At 44.2% G+C, this 18906-nt stretch overlaps 1 protein-coding gene and 1 non-coding gene across 4 annotated transcripts in view; both read right to left on the bottom strand.

The window, feature by feature from the left end:
* The window catches only part of Sash1 (SAM and SH3 domain containing 1), a 170263-nt gene that overhangs the window by 96969 nt on the left and 54388 nt on the right, over positions 1–18906 (bottom strand). The window lies entirely within an intron of this gene.
* Positions 7026–7157, bottom strand: LOC118570757. Its single transcript, XR_004943249.1, has one exon. It is a non-coding gene; the product is annotated as a small nucleolar RNA SNORA36 family (small nucleolar RNA).

Genomic DNA, 18906 nt, shown 5'->3' with positions numbered 1-18906 from the left:
AATACTCCCATATGTGCTTTCACCTGCTTGTCCAGGTGTACACATGTGCAGTCCAGTTACATTAACAGCACATGGGTCAAATGTAACACTTAGGCATTGAAATTAAGCGAATATATTTTGTTCTAATGTGTCCAAGCCTGCTATGTGATACACCAGACTCCAAACCCACCTGAGGGCAGAAATAAGGTCCTGGAAAATGGTTTTCATGCCCTGTCCCCCCCCGTCTCCCCACCCAGCTGTTTCCAAGTTCTTGTGGAAATTCACATTTCTCTGTCCCTTATTGCTGCCAGGATCCCACGCCAAATGAACTTTACAGCTGGAAAGGAAGGAGGGATAAACCACTGTGCTGTTCCAAAGGCAGAGAGGAAGGACACCAAGCACCCACCAGCTCAGCTCAGGGCCAATTTCTCCTCCTCCACAGGACCACAGGAAGGAGGTGGCAAAAGTCAGGCTCCACGGCTCGCTTAGTGGAACACAAGGAAAAAACAGAATGCCATGTGCTCTCTCGATGTATGCTGGATGAACGCGGGGAGTCCAGAAGCTGACGGCGGTAAATTTGAAAAGTACTGTAAGGCCAGTGAGATGGCTCAGTGGTTAAGGGTACTTGTTGCCAAACCTGATGGCCAGAGTTCAATCCCTGGGACCAACATGGGATGGAGAGAAGCAGCTCCCCTAAGATGTATTGTGATCTCTCCCTGAATGCTCTGTGTGCACACACACATATACACAGACATGGAACATGTAGGAGAACATTTCACAGAAAGCTTTCCATGAGAAAGCAGGGTGAGGATGCCACTGTCAAGGTCTCAGCAGAGATCCTTACAGAAACAGACAAACAAACAAACATAAACTAGACAGAGAACTCGGAAGGAAATCCACAGGCAATCTACTTTTACTTTGGTTGGTTTTGACCTCATTTCCAGGGGACCCACGGCTTCAAACACCACTAAGTTCTTTCTCGACTCACAATGCCAGCCTCTTTCTCTTAGACCTAAACACAAAGGTAGCACCACGTCTTTAAATTCAAGACTATGAATAAAGTCCTGAGAGTTCAAGGGTGAACACCACAGCTCTCTAGTTGCTATGGAATGCCTACCTCTGGGTTAACCACCCTTTCCCAGAGCTCACTAGACAGGCTGTCACCAACACTTGGACCAGGGAGAGGCAATGGCAGAGATAAATCCCACTGCAGCCTGAAACTGGACATCTATAAAACCCTGATTCCAAGTCCTTTAGCACTTTTTAAACTCAATGCATTACAGTACACTGGGTGATGATTTAATACAAGTCACTGGGTTTCACTCCCTACCCCGACGCCCAGGTTTAGTAGGTCTAGATGATGACACCCAATCACCCAATGCCAACATCTGGCCTTCACATGCACATGTGTGGGGAAGCACCAACACAGGTGCACACACTCACATATATGCATACACACACACACACACACACACACATACACACACACATACACACACCACACACACTCACATACACACATACACATACACACACACATACACACACGCACATGCACACACACACTCACATATATGCATACACACACTCACACATGCACATACACACATGCACACTCACACATGCACATACACACACACTCACACACACACTCACACATGCACATACACACACACTCACACACACATGCACATACACACACACTCACACACACACACACACACACACCACACATGCACACACACACACACACACACACACACACGCCTGAAAGGGAAAAAACAAAACTCATAACTAGCTGTTATACTAGTTGAGAAAGAAAAATCAAACAAACAAGCAAACAAAAAATAGAGTCTCAGGAGGCTGAGACAAACGTCAAACTTTAGCCCATGGCAAACTTTTTACAATAAACGCTTGCAAGATCGGATTTATAATGGAAACACAGGCAGAGAAGGCTCCGATGTAATATACATAAATGATATGTTTCTGTTCTTGTGTGGTGATTTTCTTCCCTTCTGAGCATTAATCTTTGAATGACTTACTCTATAAATTATTGAACTTAGTTCAAAAGCAAATGAAATTTAAAATACCCATTTATTGAATGGCAAAAGTGCCATGTTGAAATTACTGTGATTTATCTGTTTCTTTAACGATTCCTGTAGCAAACTTACTTCATTGCTCAAAATTATTACCTGGATGCATAGTTTACTCTGGTCTAAACATAAATCTACCCTCACAGTGCAGCAGCAGCAGCCATTAGTCAGGATCTTGTTCGTTCCTTCACAGCCGCAAGGCCAACTTTTTCTCTCTGCAACTGCTATACTCTATGTTGTACTAATTGTTGCAGGGGAGAAGGGAGGAGGAGCACCCTTTAACCAGGACAGAGTTCACCCACCCAGCCCAAATGCCCGACTGTATCACACATGGTTCCAGCAGCTCAAACAGGAAGTAGCGATTGGCTCCATGAAGACAATCCTGTTAATTGTTAACGGATGGTTAATCTTTGCCGATGTGACTAGATTTGGAATGACCTAGGAGACACAGCTCTGCCTATGTCTTTAAGGACACTTCCAGAGAGGTTCAGCCAAGCCTCCTGAATGGACTGGGATATCAGGCTCAATAAAGTGGGGGGGGGGGGGGGGGTGAGCCAGCTGGGCATGCTCACTTCGACAGTCAGTAGATACAGTATAACCAGAGGCCTCCCAATGCCCTGCCTCTGGCCATCGTGGTGAACCGTATCACCTCTCAGTGTGACCCAAAGAAGTCCTTCCTTCCCCCACTTGCTTTTTGTGGGTGTTGTAGTTTGATTTTGAAATTTTCCTGTAGACTCGTCTTGTGTTAGAATGCTTGGTCCCCAGCTGGCGGTGCAGTTAGGGAAGGTTCTGGAACCTTTAGGAGAGGGAGCCTTACTCGAGGAAGTATGTGACTGGGGGTAGGCTTTGCGGTTTTGTAGCCTGGCCTCACCTCCTGTCTGCACTCCGCTTCCGGACTGGTAGTGTATGATGGGATGACCTCATGCCCCGGCTTTCAGACCTCCACCGCCATCGTGGTAGGCTCTATGCCCTCAGCCAGAATAAAACCTTTCTCCTCTCAGTTGCCTTTTGTCTGGGTGTTTGTCACAAAAATGACAGAGTAACTACAACAACAATCAAGTAGTCGATCATAGATAGTGGTGGGCAAAGTAACTGTGGCCACAGAAGTGATGTTCATTGGGCACGGATAACTGTGGGTACCACCAACACTGCAGCCAGGACATTGCTGCTCTGTCAGGGAGAGAAATTCTTGTCTGAAAACCCAATTTCTTTCCATCACCTACAGGAGGGCTCCCCAGGACCCTCCCTGAAACCGCCCCCCACACAGACATACACACACACTTTGGGGCTGGCGGTGTAGCTCAGTGGAAAGAACCCATGTTGAACACATGTGAGGCCCAGGGTTCCAGCCCCAGCACTGTGAAAACACAAAACAAAAGTGACATGAATATGATAGTTGCAAATTAAATGGCCCAATAAAGACCGCTTGAGCTGGGGAGATGCTTGCATCGGAGACGTGCTTGCCATGAAAACGCCAGAGGTTCGGGTCCCCAGCACCCAAGTAAGAGGCCCAGCATGGCAGTGAGAATCTGTAAATCCAGCCCTGGGGAGGGGACGGTAGGAGGATCCCTGGAATTTGGTAGTCAGCTAGTCCAGCCAATCACTGAGCTCCAGGTTCAGTGAGAGACCCTGTCTCAAAATCTAAGGTGGAATCCGTCAAAGAAGAATCTAGACATTGGCTTCTGGCCACACACATACACAGGCATGCACATCAATAAATATGTGTACCCCTATACTTGCACACCTAAACTTGAACACACACAGGGTGCTTGCTGATAAATTAATAAGAATATTACTTCAGGTAGGAAATAGGCTCATGATTTTAGGAGATGAATCACAGAAATAAAGACATGAAAATAGGCATGTACAAATACTCAAAGAAATGTTTAATATTTGCTTTATAAATATATATGTCAGATAGAAGGCCACAGTAATAGCTGAGTTAGAAAGGCAAATGGGAACCTTAAATGTAACTTTTATTCCCTTTTTAAGCTCTTCTGATCTTCTCCCTACAGTGTGTAGACTCTACTTTTACAACCACTAAGCAAAACAAATTTTTTCTGTTTAAACTACATGTTATTATTCATTATTTCTGAAATGATTCAGAAATCCCATGTCACATCTGATTCAAAATTACATACACATATGTACACTCTACTAGAATCTCATGTTGTTAACAAGGACCTAACATATCCACTACACAGAAGACCTGCCCGTGGTGAGGATTTTTAATTGCATCAGTCATAAGATAACTAATTTCTTCTCTACAGATCTTTGTAAAACATTTGCCATTTAAGGATGCAGAATTGGGGGCAATCTCGGACCTTGGGAGATAGAATCAGGATGGTCAGAGGTTCAAGGTCATCTTCAGTTGCACAGTGAATTAGAGGCCAGCCTGGGCTACTTGAGACCCTGTCTTAAATCCTCCCCTCAAAACAGATCACATACCTAATACTATGTTGTTTTTATTGCATTGGATAATTTAAATTGAGACAAAACAAGACGTTTTCCTCATAGAATTTTGCCTTTCTCTCCCTTTTCTTAACTGTCCTGTCCTTTTCTCCTTTTTTTTTATAACTATAGAAAAGAAGAATGGAAGCTTCTTCTCAGCTAGACCTCCATCACCTAAATAGCATGAGGGTGTGGTAATTAGAAAACACACACACACACACACACACACACACACACACACACACACACACACACGGCATGCACAGAAAATTTGTGTGTGAGCAGTTCATTATGCCAATATTCCCCTACCAGATAGCAATTTTTCCCCCTCAGGAAAAGCAAACACATAAAACTCTCAGAAGAGTACAAACAGGGAACATATTCAGACATGATGCAAGGGCAGAACACACATGGTCCTTTCCTAGGGAGTCTGAACACGTTGAGTGACAGACCTGGGAAACAGGATGCGGAGGCTGGCACCATCCCTAAGCCCCACAAGTCCATTTCGAAAGGAAGCAGACACAGGTAGGGTTTTAATTAGAGGGTCAAGATGCTAAAGAGTTTTGCATGATACAAACAGATCTGGTGTTTTGGTTTTATTGCTAAGGTTTTGTTTTTTAACTGGGTGTGTATGTGTTTGCGCATGCGTGCATATGTGAGCATCCACACAGGCCAGAAGAGAACATTAGATCCTCTAAAAGCTGGAGTCACAAATAGTTGTGAGCCACCTAACATGGGTGCTAGGAATCAAGCTTTGGTCTTCTAGAAGAGTAGCTGGTACTCTTAACTGCTGGGTCAACCTCTCCAGACCCTCTGCTTTTCTGTTTCTTAAAGACCTAACTTCTAAAGTGGTAAGAAACCAAATCCAAGCCAGCCACATTTTCCCCTATGGAGTCTTAAAACGATGTATGCAAATCAAAGCATTCCTACTTGAACATTTTCATTCACTCTATACAATTTGACAAAGACAATCCATGAGGAGCATTCACCTCTGCCACAAAACTCAAGCTAGAGTGAGAAAACATAAACTGTAGATGTGAAACCTTAAAACAGGGTTGCTCTGAAGGCCCTTCGTTGACTACACTAAATTTTCCTCAGCACACAGTTGCCCTTAACCACTCATGAAAATGCCTGAACTGAAGAGAAAATGTGGTCTTGGAAAACAGAGGATTCTTTAGTGCCTTGCCCTAAATTATATACAGAGCAATCAATATGTAAACCTCCTCAAAGTTCACCAAGTGTTCTGGAGCTAGGGTGAGGGCTGCACCTGGGAACAGGAAAGAAGGAATCACCAAGCAACTGTCAGTGCTGAGCAAAGACTGGAAAAGTCTTTGAAGGTCATGATTGGCACTTAAGTGTAAAGTGTATTTTTCTTCCTTCCTTCCTTCCTTCCTTCCTTCCTTCCTTCCTTCCTTCCTTCCTTCCTTCCTTCCTTCCTTCCTTCCTTCCTTCCTTCCTTTCGGAGCTAAGGACCAAACCCAGGGCCTTGCACTTGCTAGGCAGGCGCTCTACCACTGAGCTAAATCTCCAACCCCTTAAAGTGTATTTTTGATAGAACTTTAGGAAGACTAGAAGCTTCACCTCCTCCATTAGCTTCCCTGGATCCTTGGGACTGAGTCAGTCCTCCCATATCAGGGTATAATCACATTCTTCTGCCAACAAGGCTTTCAGGGTACTTATGCTTAGTTAGCCACCACTGTCTCAAGACCTAACAAAGTATCTGTATAGATTAGGTATTTAATAAAAATTTGTTGAATAAATGAATAAAAAAATATTAAAATATAGAATTGATGTGGAGATCTCATGGCACCAAAAAAGAAAGAAAGAAAAGAAAAGAAACCAGTGTGCTACACATAGTAATCATCAATGAAAATGTATAAATCAATTTACATTCCATTAATGAGGCAGATTAATTAATGACTGTAGGTTTGATTCATAAAGCAAGACAAAGGCAGTATGCTGAAGCTGTAAAGCCAAACAATGACAGAAACACACTCAATGAAGTGCAGAAGCCACACCATGCTCTATAAATATCTTCTACCACATGTGCCCAGGGTTTTTTGTTAGGGATCACAAACAGCCATTTGTCCTGACTTATCCTGAGATCACCATGGAACACCAGAGAGAAAGGTATTGGCAATAAAAACAAAGAACTGTTTTCTTGAAGAACAACTCTTAAATAATCTCAATCAAATGGCACACATTAAAAAAAATCAAAGTGACGGCTGCAGTGAGGCATTATTCTAACTACAGAAAGAACGGCAGCAGATGCCTGTGGGTTTCCTGCCTGGTACACCTCACAAGCCCCACACACCACCTAAGCACCCACCAGGGGTACCCCACTAGTTCTCACCTTGCATCTGCCTCCCCCTGAGGGCACCCACTGGATCTCTGTCCACAAATCAGGCCTGTCTCAGGTTGAATGGGCATCCCACATAAGTCTTTTTGTTAAAGATTTGATCCTCACACTAGGGCTCCTGGGAGATGGATTTTTTTTTTAATTGGTGTAGACTAGGAAGTATATGAATAGTGTAATATTCTCTATTCAGTCATTTCCCTTAGCCACTTTCAATGTCCCAAAGTTTAATTAACAGAACAGGGAAGCTGCTCTGAACTGAACTCAACACTTTGCGGTGGGGTGGAATCTTTAGGGAGTGGAGCCCTAAGGAGACATTGTGGTGGTGTGAACGAGAAATGGAAAAATGTTCCCCACAGTCTTGGGCAATTGAACACTTGGTCCCCGGTTGGGGACACTGTCTGGGGAAGTCTAAGGGGTGTGGCCTTGCTGGAAGAAGTGTGTCACACTTTGAGGTTTCAAAGCTTGACACCATTCCCAGTGAGTGTTATCTCTCTCTCCCTGCATCATGCTTGTAGTGTGAGCTCGGCTCCCTGTGCCTGCCACCATGCCTGCCATGCCATGGCCAACTCTTATCTCTCTGGAGCCAGAAGCCAGAATAAACTCTCTACACACTGCCTTGTTCCTTAGTGTTCTATCACAGTACAGAAAAGTAGCTGGTAGAGACCTCATCAACTCACTGTGGACATGCTCTCACAGGGGCTGGTAGAACCTGGTCTCTTTCTCCTCCTGTTTGGCTTGGCCTCCTGACTCATAAGATGAGTGGATTACTCTGCAAGAGACCCCTGCCAACCAGGACGCCAGAGGCCCAAAGCGGTGTGTCATTTGATTTGGGGACAGACCTTCCCTCCAAAATTATAAACCAAATCAACCTTTTATCCTTATAAATTTGGCTATCTCAAGTGTTTCGTAATAGTAATGCAACTTAATATAATCTCAGGCTTCCTTACATCACGCCTATCATCAACAGTATTTACCAAATACCTGTCTGACCCCACACACTGTTTTCAACCCTTCATGATTTTAGTTAGTTTTCCCCCAAAAGCTCGTCAGGTGTGAAGCTTTACTACCCTACGTTCACCAAAGAAAAGGCTGAAGCACAGAGAGGTCCTGTCCTAGGCACAAGCTAGGAGTGACTGAGTCTCTGGAGGGCGCCTGATAAACGGTGGGCACATACACAGTCCTTGTACTTGTTCTCATCCACTGAACCCTGTGGTTGATGCTCACGCAAAGGGGCTTCCTTCAGCTCCCAGGGCCTCTGTCCTCCTCCACTCCCTAGCCTGCACCCACCCTTCTGCTCTGTTTATTTTCTAGGGCCTTGCTCTCATAATGGCTCAGTAACCCTCCTCTTCTCTCGGGGCAGGGATTCCATCTAATCCTTGCTCAATGGAGCATCTGAGTCTCGTCTACTTGCTAGCAGTCCTAATAAAGGGGAGCCATCTAAATTCGGGCTGGACTCAGGTTCCCAGCACTATCCCAACCCATTATCTTGTCCTGAAGATCCCAATGACCTTGTACTCAAAGCCTCTCCAGCAGACCTTGCCAAAGGTTAGGTCAATCTCCAAGTGGCTCTCTCCTGTGTTTTCTGATCCTGTTGGCAAGAACTGACTTTGGGACAAGAAGTAATGCAGAGGCAAAGCATTTACCTAGTATATGTAAAGCCCCGGGTTCTACTTCAGAAGTACGACCACAAAAACGAAACAGACAAATAACCAACTTTGTCTGGCGAAAGTTAGACGTTGCAAAGCATGACACTGAAATGCACTTTGTAATTACTCAAGACCCAAAAGGATGTCTCTCTTCGGACAGCCTGCCCCTGCCCCCAAACAAAGATACTGTCCTGAGACAGGGACATGCAGGGAGGAACTCCCTTCTGCAAGCCACAGAGGGCCTCTGCCACCTGTCAGAGAGGGCACGCAGTTAATTGGGTGACACTTGTGAAGGGCTTTGCGACATGAAGCACACATGTCATCTGGGATCGCACACATGGCGCTCCACACTGCAAAATCCAAGAGCTATTTTTAAGGTCTACCAGTTGAGCAGACCTTACAAGTGTCTCCTCCTGCAGCCTACTGCAAATTCATTATTCGTCCACCGAGAGAGAGAGAGAGAGAGAGAGAGAGAGAGAGAGAGAGAGAGAACCTTAAAAAGTGCTCATGATTGTGAGGTGGTGCTGGAAAAGATACAGGGGATATTCATATACCACACACACCCCAAACAACAACAACAACAAAACCTTAGGAAGTTACACTCCATGCCAAGGTTTTTGGGAAACCCTGAAACACTTGCTCTGTTTCATGTATTCTTTTGAAAACAAGCAATTCCAGAGGCAATAAGGGAAGAAGCTAGATAGATGTCACTTACACATAAGCCACTGAAGCATAACACTTGTGGTCATCCAGGACATACATGTTCCAGAGGCTTGGGGATGGCTCACACAAGAACAAAAGCATGCTCTCTAAAGCTTGGTTATACTTGCAGGGGCAGCTGGGCCCAGTGTCTCAGTGGGTGTGGGTTTAGGTGTGGTATTGCTTTGACCTACCAAACCATAATTACACAAAAGCTTTTCTGGCTTCAGGAAAAAAATCAAGGGTTTATTTTTAATTAATGAGGGCAGGCCCCTAATTCCCTCTTTCAAAGCACTTCCTCTTGCTAAAGGGAATCCTATGAATTAGTGGGGAGGTTTAATGAATTGCCTTCGGCTAAGAGGTTTGAGGGCCGTCCCCCGTGAGTGACGTTTGTTCAATGACAGAGCTACCAATGGCTGCCCACATTCTACCTGGCTTCTCCTTTAATACAGCGGCATGCTGGCTCTCTGATGATTACCATTATCTTTCCAGTTCTGGAAGTCTGCAGGGGCAAGTGCTAGCACGCTCCCAAACCCTTTTGGATTTATCTTTTACTGTCTATAATCTCAGACAGCACTTCGATCACACAAGGTTTCTCGTCAAACCTGAGTCATGACTCACCTTGAACTTCAACTGTTTTAGGGGAACAGTTTGTGTGGTGTTTAATTAATAGAACTCCCTCAAGTTTTGCTTTATGGGTTTGGTTTTCTGCCTCAGATATATGGCAAAATGTGGGGGCCCATTGGAGAAAAGTCTGTGTCAAGCGAACTTCAGAAAAGTCAAGCTCTTTCCTAGTGCTTGTCATTTATCTGAAGGAAGGGAGAGACGTGAGAACAAAGCACCCAGGTCCCTTTAGAGTAATCAAGACTATCACTGACTCATCACTGACTAATATCAATACCTAAATTCTTCAGCTGCCAAGCACACACTAGTAGCAGCACTGACTCAGGAATTCTAAATTCATTGGCCATTAGAAGCCCTACATGTTTGTCATCATAAAAATAAGAAACCATGGGGCTAGAGAGGTGGCTCAGCAGCTTAAGAGTGCTTGATGTTCTTCCAGAGGACCCAAGTGTAGTTCCCAGCACTTGCGTGGCAGCTCACAACAGCCTGTAACTCCTGTTCCAGAGAATCTGATGCATTTTCTGACAGCTGCAGGCTCAGACACACACGTTGTACGTGTGCATATACTCAGCACATGCACATACACACAAATTTAAAACTAAATAAATCTTTGGAAAAGTAAGAAAACCGTTTCCAAGCTGGGCATAGTGGCATATGTCTGTAGTCCCAGGTATTTGGAAATCTGAGAAGGGAGCATCGGGTGAGCCCAGTTCAAAGCCAAGCTAGGGAGACCATGTCAGCCCACCCAATGTCCTCTTTATGAGGTCAGTAGTGTTACATCCCACCAATTAAGCAGAACCTGCCACTGAGCTTATGCCTTATAGAGACTTCTTCAGTTCTTGTAATGGTTAATATTGTCAGCTTGAGAGGGTTTGGAGTGGTTGGAGACAGGACTCTGAACATGTCTGGAGGGACTAACCAGAGTAAGGACGATCACTTTAAATCTGGGCAATGCCGTCCCACAGCATTTGGGAGAAGGAGAAGGCACCAGCATTCATCTCTCTCTTTCTCTCTCTCTCTCTCTCTCTCTCTCTCTCTCTCTCTCTCTCTCTCTCTCTCAGCCCCCTACAGTCACCCCTTCCCCACCACATCGGACTGTATCCTCTCAAACTGTAAGCAAGATTAACCCCTTCCTCCCCTGTGCTGCCTTTTAGCAGATATTTTATTGCACCTTTGTACTCAGTGGCGTGTCGGCTCCGAGAGCACACACTTCATCTACCTCACGGCTGCAGGCCATTTCCAAGACCAGGGCTCAGCACACAACAGGTGTTTAATAACTACGTGCTGGATACACTTGTTTAAGAGATCATTTCTCATAATTAACACTGTTATCATTATATTTTTAATTCTTTCTCCTATCTCTCTCTCTCTCTCTCTCTCTCTCTCTCTCTCTCTCTCTCTCTCTCTCTCTCTCTCCCTACCTTTGAGGCAGGGCTCTGATATGTAGCCCAGGCTAGCATGAAACTTGTAAACTTCCTGTCTCGGCCTCCCTCTTGCTGAGATTAGAGTCATATACCAGAATGTCCAGCTGTTCTCCTTTCAATACAAGGAGAACTGGAGACTTGAGACATTGAGTCAGCTGTTCACATCACTTAGTTGGGAGGTAGCAAGGCGAGGCGTTCTACCCCAGTGTGCCTGCCCCAGCTCACTCTAAGCCACTGATCTACTTACTACTGCAAAATCACTCATAATCAGTTCCCACTCTGCACCCAACAGAAAATCCACATGATTATGCATACAATAAAATTCTGGAAGCTGCTCTCTTCATATGTTTTCTGACTGGGCCTTATGGTCAGCATGCCTGACTTCTGCAACCTAGTGGTTTAATGTTTCTTCTATTTCCCTATGTAACTCTTTTCAGTAAATATATAGACCAAAGAACAGAAAGAAGCCATATGGGTTCACTTCCACCTGCTCTAAACACTAGTGACAAATGCCTGACCGAAGGAGAGTCACAGGAGCCATCCGGCCTGTAAGATGCTAGGGATGTGACATGGAGCTTTGAGTGTGCCAGGCTAGGTGCCCCACCCCTGAGCTACAATGCCAGTTCCAAGTACTTTCCACTCTCTAGGGGAGGAAGGTCCCAACTCTTTACACAAAGACCATGAAAAAGGAGCAACTCACCACATTTCTTCTCTCTTTCATTTTTTCTTTTTTTTTTTAATAACCAAAATGTCTGGTCCATTTGTATTTGACAAATTCAGAGAAAATAATTCCATTATCTATCCAATTTTGGTAAGTCCAAAATGTACCTGATTCACTTTTTATCCTAACTTATATTACTAATGGAACTGTCTTATAACATCTTTCAAATTTATACACTTACAGCTCTTAGTGGGTTTTTCTGAAATCCTTAACAAAGAAAATTATAACTATAACTAACTGATCTTCAACTCCCTCAGAGACCCAAGAAGGAAATAATACTACCTAATTTAAAAAAAAAAAAAAAAAAACAGGAAGTGCATGCAAGCAGCTTCCCAAAAAATGTGAGTTGACAGAAACAGCCAGCTGCCTGGACAGTCACCTGAGGTTTCTCCAGTGTTGGGGCATCATCTTCAGCCTATAGGCTTAGCATAACTGACAGACTCATTTGTGAACTAGGATGTATGCAAGGTCAACATTTTGACCTCACTTTTGGTGAGAGCAGTCCACGTACCAGAAACACCTGAATTCCATTAGTGTCATGTCATGATTCAGGATTTTAAATTCTGGAAATTTTTTTTTTAATAAGCTGTCCATTTTTCTTGGCTGTGTATATGTGGCTTCATCTCAGCATCCTGTTCTTCTCCACATCCCTCTATTAAATGCCAGTCTACTATTGAGAGGTATGAGCTTAGTTATTCTTCAAGAATAACTGTTTCATGTGCTGTTCCATTGCACATCAGAAGCCATTGGCCCACTCCCTGTTCAGCTGCCTTCGAAGAAAAGAGCACAGTACCTTTCCCAGAATGCAAAGGCCATTCACTTCAGGGATGGTGCCATTTTGTCCTGGCTTCAGAAGATGCCTTTTATTAAAGCCAAAACCACACTTGTTTTGGCAAGAATCATTTTTTCAATCTTTCATTACCATGCTTTTCCTCTCTTCCCTCCAGCACTGGGGCATGTTTAACTCTCCCTTACAAAGGAAAAGAGGGGCTAGGGAAGGGTAGAGGGACATAGGGAGGAAGGGAGGGAGGGAGGGAGGGAGGTAGCTAATCCTCAACTCATTCATTGCATTCCTCAAAGCTATAGTTCAAACTTTTTTTCTTTTTCTTTTTTTGGTTGTTCAAGACAGGGTTTCTCTGTGTAGCCCCGGCTGTCCTGGAACTAGCTGTGTAGACCCGGCTGGCCTCGAACTCACAGAGATCTGCCTGCCTCTGCCTCTGTGCTGGGATTAAAGGAGTGTGCCACCACCACCCAGCCCAAACTTCTTGAGTGAATGAATATCCCATGCCCACTACCTTCAATTCCCTCTTGTTGATCATTTGTGACCTCATGTCAGGTTAGATGCCCAGGGTGCAACAATGAAGAAGTTTAGAATGTGCCCCTGCCCCCCGCCCCCATCAGCACATTGCCCCCCCCATCGCCACTGGGATTCCTCTTACGAAGTGCTTCTGTCTCCCACAGCCTGGTTTCCTGTCAGTTCTGACTTTGTGCTTTGGAGTCCTTCTGGATTGCACTAACAACTTTGCTCTTTCCAATTACGCAAATGCTCTTTGGCTGAGTCCAGCTTCCCTAGAACTCGGCCACTCTCCTTATGTCACTCTCCTCATCCAAACCTTCCCATGTCCCCCCTTAGAAACAGGACATCTGAGTGTGGTGGGACACACCTGTAATCCTAGCACTTAGGAGGCTGAGATAGAAAGAGGATGAGTTTGGGGTCAACCTGGGCTACATAGTGAGATTCCCATCTCGCAATAAACAAGTTAAAGAGACTGCTGCAAGTTCTAGTGGCGTGATACGAAACTCTGCTTCTGGTAAGAAATCACCGACTCCAGGTTCACAGCCTAAATGTTTCCCTCCTGCCTCTGATTTTCTTTATTAAAATCATAGCAATATTCTGACACTCTGGGTTGCTTCCTTTAAAAATACAACTTTCCCCTTTTGTTCAATAGTCATAATTTTCCTGTAATTCATCCCTTATATCTGTTTATCCTTGCTTTGGGAATTCATTAGTAATCGAACTAGCCATGGTACAGATTCCAGATTTCAAAGCCAAACACCACATGCTTCCTGTGTCTTTTTTTATATCAGTATTAAGGAAACTTTTCTTTGTTTCTGGAAGCATTCAGTGTAGCTGTGGTGTACTGCAGACTCTAACTTCAAGATATCAGCATGTGCCAGGCACAGTGGTGTAGGCCTGGAGCCCTAGCACTCGGGAGGTAGAGACAGGAAGATAGATGTTTGGCCACATAGTGAGTATGGGGTCAGCCTAGGATGCAGGGACCCTGTCTCAAAAAAGAGGAGGAAGAAGAGGATAGATAATTCTGAAAGTTTAAAAGGCACTGTTTTTATTAATTAATTAGTTGGTTGGTTTTGTTTGTTTGAGACATTTTTGGGGTTTGTTTTTTGTTTGTTTGTTGAGACAAGGTTTCTCTGTATAACCTTGGCTGTCCTGGAGCTCATTCAGAAGTAGCTCTGTAGCCCAGGCTGGTCTCGAATTCACAGAGATCCACCTGTCTCTGCCTCCCAAGTGCTGGGACTAAAGGCATGCGCCACCATCGCTTGGCTGAGACATGGTCTTTTTCTATAGTCTTGGAACTCACTATGCAGACTAGGCTGGCTTTGAAGTCACAGAGATCCTCCTGCCTCTGCTTCCCAAGTGCTGGAATTAAAAGCGTGCACCACCATACCCAACCTCTCTCTCTTTCTCCCTTTCTTCCTTCCATTCTTTCCTTATGAGTGCACGTGTGTATGTATGTATGTATGTACATATGTATGTATGTATGTAGGTAGGTATATAGGTATGTATGTAGGTAGATAGGTATGTATGTAGGTATGTAGGTATGGATATAGGAAGGTAGGCAGGTAGGTATGTATGTATGTATGTATGTAGGTAGGTAGGTAGGTATGTAGGTATGAATGCATGTATGTTTTTGGAGACAGAGTTTCTCTATGTATCCCTGGCTATCCTGGAACACTCTAAGTAGATCAGGCTGTCCTTGAACTCACAAAGATCCACCTGCCTCTGACTCCCAAGTGCTGATTTAAGGCATGCATCACCACTGCTCAGCTAAAAGAGGATTATTTTTATTCCATGCAGTCTAAAATACTACCTTTTACAGATTGAGTACTCAATTAATGTTGAGTAGATGCAACTGCACAATGTTATATTCCAAAAGCTTAGTGCCCTGCTATTTTATGTGGGAAAAACTTTTAGATTACATTTTCTTAGTCCCCAGGGTAAACAGTAAACGTTCCATCAATATTTAGTGGCTGACTGAATGGCAGGGTAACACACTTGACTAGAATGTGTTGCTTTGCTTAAATAAGAAAATATTGATGGGTTGGGGATTTAGCTCAGAGGTAGAGAACTTGCCTAGCAAGCGCAAGGCCCTGGGTTCGATCCTCAGCTAAAAAAAAAAAAAAAAAAAAAAAAAAAAAAAAAAACTGACCTGGGAGACCACTGCTTCTGATGACTGCTCCACAGGTCAGGGGCAGAGCCTTCACAGAGCACCTCGGGGTAGCTTGTGGAGTTGGGTGAGTTTGTTAGTGCGATCTTCTTTATGACCCATGTTAGACAGAGCACTTCTGAAGCGATGTGGTTGCATACCACCTTATAAAACACAGCTTCATTTCATGTGGGACGTTACCTTAACTGCAACCTTATAATTAAGGCTAGCCTATAGACAAAAATGTAATGCTGGTAATTATGGTTCCCGGCTTTATAGGAAGGGAGATGACCCTTGCCTCCAGAGGCCCAATGGTGACAGCTTTAAGAACATCTGTGGATTATTCATCTTCCGTCGTGATTTGGGCACGGAATCATTAAATGTGGGTCCTGCAAAGCGCTGCTTCCACGAACCTGATTGCTTTTGTCTTCTTCTTAACAAACATATGTGTATTTCAGTATTTCAGTGGTTTCTTACAGTGGGCACCCTCAAGAACTGCTGTACAAACGCTCTCAAAAATTCACTCTCCTCAGTGTGTCCACAGCCTCCAGGTGATGGACGCCATGAAGATTCCCACAGGCAGCATGTGTGTACGTGTCAAACAAAGAGTGTTCTCTTACGGTGTATGGTGAAATCAAGCCGCACGGTGACCAGACTGTCATTTGACAGATGCCTCAGGACTGCCTCCAGCAGCTTAACTTTATGACAAATACAAAGAAATCTTCTGTGATTTGCCTTTAAATGTGACTGCAGTCCACAAGGACAATGTTTGAAAACCTCTTGGTTAAAAATCTGTACCTAGGTCCCCAGTGTCAAAACAGCTCTTTTCTCTTTCTTCAGCAATAACAACATTAGACCATCAGCACTCCACTTTAAAGGGTGCAAAACTGAACTTCGATATTCTGTCGTAAAATTCCTAAGCTCGGTATTTCTATTCACATAATACCTCCAGTTATGACTCTCTGTTACTGGGTATCCAGTTGACATATGGTGAGCGGCTGAAAAATACAGGTCAGCCTGAGACACAAGGGACTGTGACATATGATCTGAAGAACACAGGGCTGTGACTTAACACTAGCCATGCTTGAGTTTATAATGTGAGACAAGAAAAGGGATAGCAAATAATAATATACAGGACAGAAGAGCAGACGGCATGATATATGTACAATAAAATTGCCATGGGCGTTCAGAAAGAAATGCATCTCTTCCCCTGGAGAAACTAGCAAGGGCCAGCAGAGGAAATGGCATCAGAGCGGCTTGGAATAACAAGACAGAAGGGCAGTGGTGATCCACCCAAAAAGAGGTGCTGGAGGGAGTCTGGGACTTGTCTTCAAAGCAAATCATTTGGGCTGGGGAGATGGCTCAGTGGGTAAGGCACCTGGAATGCAGTACAAGGATCTGACTTCAAATTCTCAGAACACATATAAGCCAGTATGGCAGTGAGCATCTGTGACCCCAATGCACCTATGGAGGGATGGGAGGTGGGAAAATCCCCAAAAGCTGATGGGCCAGTTAACCCGGCCTACAAAGTGAGGAATACCAATGAGATTCTGTCTCACAAGGTAGAAAGAAGGCAAGGAGACAGACTGACAGCTAAGGCTGACCTCTGACCTCCACATGTGTACATTATCTTGGTAACCTTACAACTGCTGTGATGAAACATTATAGCAAAAAGCCAACTTGGGGAGTAAAGGGTTTACTTGGCATACATATCCTGAATCACAGTCCATTGAAGAAAGCCAGGTCAAAAACTCAACCCAAGCAGGAACCTGGATGCAGGAACCTGGAGGCTGGAACCTGGACACAGGAGCTGATGCAGAGGCCATGGAGGGGTGCTGCTCACAGGCTTGCTCCCCATGACTTATTCAGTCTGCTTCCTTATAGAAACCAGAACCCAAGCCCAGGTGTGGCCCCACCCACAGTGGCCTGGCTCCTCCCACCACATCAATCACTAATGTGACGGGATGGGTTTGTCTACAGCCCCATCTTATGGAAGCATTTTCTCAATTGAGGCCCCCTCCTCTCTGATGACCATAGCTTGTGTCAAGTTGACATAAAATTAGCCAGGAAACACACTATCGCAGACATGTACGTGTACACACACACACACACACACACACACACACACACACACACTTACTTCTTTAAAAATCTCTTGATAACAGAACCTGAGAGAGAACTTCACACACCATACTACTTAGGACGGACCAAGGCCTAAACTAAAAGCTTATAGTAGTGAACTCTTAAAGACTATACAGAGGGGAGGCTTCCTAATAATATATGGCAATAATTTTTGAGGTATGACACCAAAACCACAGAGAAGAAAAAAAAATAGATGAATTGGACTTCATCAGCATTGTAAAAGTTTGTGCCTCAGAGGACAGTATCAAGCCTAGGAAATGACAACGTGGAACAGAAGAAAATATGTGCAATCAGAGGTCTGATGTAGGATTAATATCCACAATATACAAAGAATGCCCACAACTCAACAACAAAATAACCAACCCACTCTCCAAAGGGAAAAAACACAGATGTAGATATTTTTCCAAAGACTATATGTCACCTGGACACATGAGACACATTTAGAAACACCACATACCACTCAGAGATGCTGATCCTTAAGAAAATGCAAATCCAAACCATGATGAGATGCCACTCATACCTGTTACCATGGTTTTACTTCCAAAACAAGCAGAAAGTAAGTGTTGATGCAGATGTGGAAAAAATGGGAATGCTTGTGCTCTGCTGGCAAGATTCAAAATAATATAGCCACTGGAGGAAACAACGTAGAAGTTCCTCAAAATGGTGATCGATCCAATTCTATGTGATCAAACAGTTGGCTTCGGAAGAGCATGGGGATGCAGTTAATTAAAAGCAGCCATTATGGGTATATTCCCCCCAACAAAATAGATGCTGGAACTCTGATGTATACACTCACAGTCACAGGTAAATGCCAGTAATTTGGATGGGAAAATAAAATTTTTCAATATTGGTCAATCTTAAAACTGGGCCAGCTAGATAGCTCAGAGGGGGAAAGCACTTTCCATGCAAGCCTTGACAACCTGAGTCAACATGGCTGAGGACTCTAAAATAGTCCTCTGACGTGCATACATGGGCCCACAGACATAAAAATACAAACAATATTAATCTTTTAACATTTATGTGTACATAGAGAGTGATGTGTTCACATGTAAGTGCTGTGCCATCAGATTCCAGAAGAGGGAGTTATATCCCCAGGAGCTGGAGTTATAGGCTGTTGTGAAGCACCCTGCGTAGATGCTGGGAACCCAGCTTGGGTCCTCTGCAAGAGCAGTATGTGCTCTTAACCACTCTCCAGTCCCCTAAAAATATGTTTTTAAGAAGGAACGTGCGCCAGACGATCCCACATGAATGGACACTGAAGACACTGTGCTAAGGGAAACAAGCCCATCAGAGCAGGATCGATACTGCAGAATTTCACTTGG

Source organism: Onychomys torridus, chromosome 19 (genome assembly GCF_903995425.1).
Source record: "Onychomys torridus chromosome 19, mOncTor1.1, whole genome shotgun sequence".
In the NCBI taxonomy this organism is placed as follows: domain Eukaryota; kingdom Metazoa; phylum Chordata; class Mammalia; order Rodentia; family Cricetidae; genus Onychomys; species Onychomys torridus.
Note: the sequence above shows the minus strand (reverse complement) of the source record. Positions and strands in the feature narration are given on the sequence as shown.